Here is a 6,000-nt window from a genome sequence, read left to right on the forward strand (position 1 = left end):
AGAAAGAAGGAAAGCCAAGAGAAGGAAAAAACCTAGCGTCCCAGAGACACATTTCCAAAGACTTATATTGCTGTTACTCTGCGTTATCAGTCAGAATAACAAGTAAACATTTGAGTACTAATGAGACAGACATAGATAATTTGGATTGTTTTAAATCCAGTGTCACTGTCTGATCCAAATGCAGGTGCAGGGAGCTCATGAGGTGCTTCAGCAGGAGCTACCTGGCTCTGAGCTATCAGCATCCCAGCACAACATAGCACTTTTAGGAGCCTATGGCTGGCTGGAGCAGCCCCCATCCATGGCATGCAGGGGCCTGGGAGAGTGGAAATAAATGCACCTGCTGCCTCCTTCTGTTCAAGGATGCTTTTGTGTATCCAGCCAAAATGTTAAACTTCACAACCATCTCAGGTCAGTGTTCCTGTTTGATACCCTTTTGCTTTCAGGGACAAATCTCTCCCTACCTGCACATTTTTGTGACAATGCCTAAAGTGACATTCATGTTGCAGTATTGCCAGGAAAAACAAACAAACAAAAAGAAGCCAGAAGTGTTGATTTGGGGGGGCAAGGTGGGGGGAGGGAGGGAACACCACAGCCTTCAGGCTAATTTAGTCATCTTTGGTTCTGCTAAATTGCATTCTTAGAGATTAGCGAGGGTTTGGGTGTACTGTTCTATTCGCTTTTAGTCTGTCTGATATGTGAGATAAAGGTTGGATGATCCACCAAAGCTGGCATTTTTGTTACACCAGTTGTGACATGAGTTGCTGTGTTCCAGGGCTGGCATGTACGTTTACATAAAGTCCATTAAACTAGGACTATAGCCAGGTCTTTCGTTGCTGAGCTCTTTTCAACTCTAAACAGAATTGCACTCCCTCTGAAATTGTTCTGTCACTTGCTTTTGCAAGAGGAGGCATGAGTATGCGGGGATTTCATCCATTGATTTGTACTGTGGGTTAATTCTGTAGATTTGGCGAGATCAATGTGCTTCAAAAAAAAGTAAAGAGCCTGTTCTCTTCTGCTAAATTGACACAGCCCCATAATGACAGTGAAATTGATTGGGAAGAAGTTGGTTCAGGACAAATAGGTCCCCCATGAGCTGTAACTCTCCTGGTCAAGAAACGATGCACATAAAGTTGCAGAGTTCTTTGCTGTGGTAGCAGAGAGAAGTGTAAAAAAACTCCTGAGGGGAGTGTGATGTGGTGTACCTGTCACAAAGGCTGCTGGGGTGTTGCTCAGGATTTTTGCCTTGTTGCAATTTCCTATGTTGTGGAGCAGTGTCTTGTGGGAATCATTGTCTCCCTGCATTTAGTGATCTTAAATAGAGACCTTTTTACTATGCTTTCTCTTGGTGCAACACAGTTTGCTGTCATTTTGGCATTAACTCCCTGTGCCCGACCACAAACTCTGTGCTGGGAGATGCCTGCCTCTTGAGTTCAAATGCAGTCTACAAGTTGCGAATCTGTTATATTTGGCAAAATTCAGGGGCAGGGATGTCTGATGCAGGAAATGGGGAGCGTATGAACTCAATGGGGGCTAAAAACTTCCTCCATCAATGGCAGAGGTAACTGCCCTTCTCCTCCTTCCAATTGCACACTGACAGGCTCCCCATCTCAGTCACAGGCTTCATTGTAGCAGGTCCTGAATAAACAGTGTATGGGGTTGGGGGAACAAAACCTTCACTGCTTGGTGGGGAGATAAAAACTGTAACTTAAAAAAAGCCACAATTTCTTAATTTATTTTTATTAAATATTTACTAAAATAAGGAATTGCTGATGCACTAAAATTAGCTTCCCTATTTGTACTGCAGCTATGCCTAGACATTCTGATGTATCCCTATGGTGCTAGATATACCCTGTGAATTCCTGGGTAGTGTTAGTGGTAGAAGCAATGTGAGCATTAGGTCCTGAGCTGCAACCAAGCCTGAACTGCTCAGCTTTCCACATTACCTAACACGCAGTCTAGCTACACATTTATTAATAACTGTTCTCTCTGTTACCACTCCTATATAGTGATCAACACCAAATAAAACTCACATGGGTAAAAGGATTCAGAGCTGTCCTGCATTGGCAGGTGGAAGATGTTGGTTATGTTTCTGTAATTCTAGAAATGTTTGTGTTGACAGGGATTACTGAAATCCATGATTCCTATTGGACCTTGTATCAGTAAGGCAGTTCTGTATTAGCAACCAGCAAGCTCAGCAGACCATGGGTAGCGTGATTTTGTACAATAGCATTTGCTTCAGTTATAAATGGTCTTTTGGGTTACTGCACATAGCTGTTAACTCTGTCTGAAACAAAAAGGGGCTAAAACCACTAAATCATGTAATTCATGGACTGACTTCAAGGGCTGTTTTTTTAACTTGTCTGATCCCTGCTAAGAAAGTCCAGTGGTACAGAACTGGTTGAATTGATTTTGGTTTGGTGGTTTGGTACCTTCAAAGTAAAGAACGGGACATAGGAAAGCTAACAGAATAAAGGCAAAGCATTTATACTGGAATTAACTGGAATTCATTTGCTTTAAGTAGGAGCATCTCAAATTGAAATGACTGTCAGTTGAAGATCTGCAATGGCTGATCTTTAGTTTAGCTAAAAGATACATTCTTCTATTTTTTACTGTTCTGCTGCATTTCACACTGCCAAATCTTGGGACTGTCTTGCACTGTTGGCCATTCTGCACATATCTGCACTGCAAATGGTGCAGAGTGATTGTGTCCATGTTATATGACTATTTGGTGCAATTGAGGGCAGACTGGCCTTGTCCACATTTGGCTCCGAGTTTTCTTTGGGTCTCATTGCCCTCAGGTATAACTATCATTTTCATTGTGGCTTTTTTTTTTTTTTTTCAAGTAAATTTAGCTGATATAATGTGAGGACTGTGCTGTAGCTCTGGGTTTAAAACAGATAGAAATGTCCTTCACATAGGAGGCAGTAGACAGGTGGCACTTGGTGCTAAAGGATGTGGTGGAAGCTAAAACTTTATGACATAGGTACATGGAAGAGAACTCCACAGTAGGTTCACAAATATAGAAAACCACACATAGATCAGGAAATCCTTTAAGAATATATATTGAGTCTGGGAGAGTACTCAGAAGATGTAACATGCACAGCCTCCTGTTTTCATCCCAAACATCTACTTATGGTGCTGCTGAGGGTGGGACACCAGGGATGGTGGACCTTTGGTTTGACCCAGTATGGGCCTCAAACACCTTCTCTAGGAAGAAATCCTGCAAAGGTTTCTTCAAGATATTCTCCATCTTCATAGGTCTTAGAAAACCTCCACTTCAGCAAATTACTTACTCCCTTCTGCCCCCGATCCTTACTTTAACAACTGTGCTTACCTGCTGCTAGTTTCTTTGTAGCACTCTCTGGCTTTGTTTTTATCCTCTGCTGTGCCAAAATAGCGAGTCAGCATCATTAGAAGTAAAGAAAGACTCTCTCAGAGGCCATTGGATCCTGGTGAAAAAGTTCACCAGCACTGACTGCATTTGAGTGAATGCCTGGCTGGAATAGTCCTCTGCTATTAAACACCACAGTAATAATAAATAGAGATATAACTTTTATAATTATGATGGGCAGTGCCCATTTACCCTGTACATGAATGATGTACCTGCTCCATGCCCCTCAAGGAACTGCTAGACAGTCCCCAGTTCACAAGCACAACATAGAGCTGTGTCAATGGTGATCAAAACTTCCATTTTACTACTCCCATCCATCATGTCTACAAAACACTTAACTGGAATTGGGCCGATGGCTTGTTGTGCAACACTGAGCAGTGGCTTGCAGCTGTAGGAGGTAATGGTCTTATATGCTTCCCTTTGTTGTATCCACCATTTGTTTTCTGCTCCCACATCCATTGCAGGCACCAGCTCTTTGCATTGCAGAATGGAGGAGATGTGCTAGGGCTTCAGGGTACTTTGTAGCACAAAGAATACTCAAAAGTTGCTCATGCTCATGATCTGCATGATGGATGTGGCCAGATCTTATGTGTGACAGAAGACGACAGTTTCAAAACAGCAAAATCCTATAGTAAATTTTACACACATGAGCTTTTAATTACAGTACAGCCCAGAGCCAGACACCTCCAATATTCTGATGCTCAGACTTATGAAGGCCTGAAGTCAACAGAGAAAAACCTTGATCTAGCCAGGCTTAAGGCTGTAGGAAACAAAAACTTCCTTAATTGTCCTTCTGCTCTGGTTTTACCCTAGTGATGAGCCTACACTTGATGATTCAAGGATGGTTTGGTCTCCAGTAAGACACACCCATCCTGGTACCAATCTATAAGAACTTTGTTTTCAGAAATTTCCCAGGTGGTGAGGCCTGTTTGCTGAGCCAGAAGCAGAAAATGTGTATGTGCCACGGGCTGCAGATGAATGGTCAGGCATCAAATTTATGCTCTGTGTGTGTGTGCCCAACCCAGAAGTATGTCACCCAGATGAGCAACAGCCATGTGTGTGTGCAGAAGGTAAGCAGAGGCATGACTCTAGATGGAAAGATGCTCCTGGGCTCTGCAGTCAACCATGGCTGACTGAAATCTGTAACTGCATCTCTCAAACAATCCCAAGAGTGCAATAGTAAGATGCTTCAATTGATTTTTATATTTAACATTTTAATTTGAAGACTAACACTTGATCTAATTTGAAATGACTGGATTCAATGACAATTTGATTCACATGGCTGGAAGACCCATTAAAGCACTAAAAGTTGAACGTATGCAGGGCTGTACTTTCCAAAGGCACAAAACAAACACTAGTACAAAGATATATGGTCACAGATGGCAAAACCTGATTTTAATTGCTCTTCCTTCTGTGGAGCTCTCCAGCCCAACATTAAGATGACCATCCCCTCCTGGGGGAAAAGGTGTGTATATATGCTGAGTAGATGAGATGATGGATGTGAGTAGTAAAATGGAAGTTTTGATCACTATTGACACAGTTCTATGTTGTGCTTGTGAACTGGGGACCCATAGGTTTCCTGAGCTAGGTGCAAGAGAGCTGCAAAAATCAGGGTGGGGAGCACTCAACCTAAGGCTTGACCTTAGGAGCTGAACTCTGTACCCTCTGGCTGTACCAGCCAATTCAGAGCTCAGCAGTTGTGTCCTGTCCCTCAGAGAGAGCTGAAACAGTCACCGTGGTCATTTTCTAACTGCTGCAGCAAGGAGACGAGAGCCTATCCAAGAACATGTCAACACATGCTCCTTTGGTGCAGGACTGTAGGTTGTTTCAGCAGCTGAGTGGGTACCTGTTCCCACTGTGACTCTTCGTTCTGGTCCTTTCCTGAAGCCAAGGATCTCAGCTGGTTCAGTTACTCATCTCTCCGTGTCTGCCCAAATTAGATACTCAACTACAGTGCTCACCAAAGAATGAAGTGATGGGAGGACTTGGTCTGGGTCTTATTGGCAATGGTTGGATATAGAGGTGGAAACCGGTAGTAGGACCAAAGTGTTGTAGGTGGCTGGTGGTTTTGGAAGTGGTTTTGCTCTGGCCAGTGACAGAAAATTCAATGAATATGGACTTAGGAGACAGGCAGCAGGTGAGGAGTATTTCTGTAAACACCTGGACATATATGTGTGTGTGTGTGTGTGTGTGTGTGTGTGTGTGTGTGTGTTTCTCCTTGGGCACGTAGCTTTTATTTTTCCCTTGTGCTTTCGCAGTAAATGCACAAAGGCTTAATTTTGTAAAGCAATTGACACAACACCGAGTGGATTATACCAACTTTAAGCAGTGGAAGGACTCAGGAATAGTTTGGTCTTGTGGACTGATATGCTTAGAATTTTAATCCCAGAAGTACCTGGATGTCACAGACAAAATCAGGTCCCTATTGTGTCAGACTCTGCTTATACAAGAAATAGTCTCTGTCCAAAGACTCTGCAATCAAAATAAAATGTTGAGTGATCCACTGCAATTGTATGTGCTACTAGAAGATAAAACTGCATCAAGTGCATAATAAAATTGCTCACGGTTCACAAACCTGTCAAGGCAGATAGAGAGCATTGCCTCATCTA

This window comes from Nesoenas mayeri (assembly GCF_963082525.1).
Source record: "Nesoenas mayeri genome assembly, chromosome: 3".
Classification (NCBI taxonomy): domain Eukaryota; kingdom Metazoa; phylum Chordata; class Aves; order Columbiformes; family Columbidae; genus Nesoenas; species Nesoenas mayeri.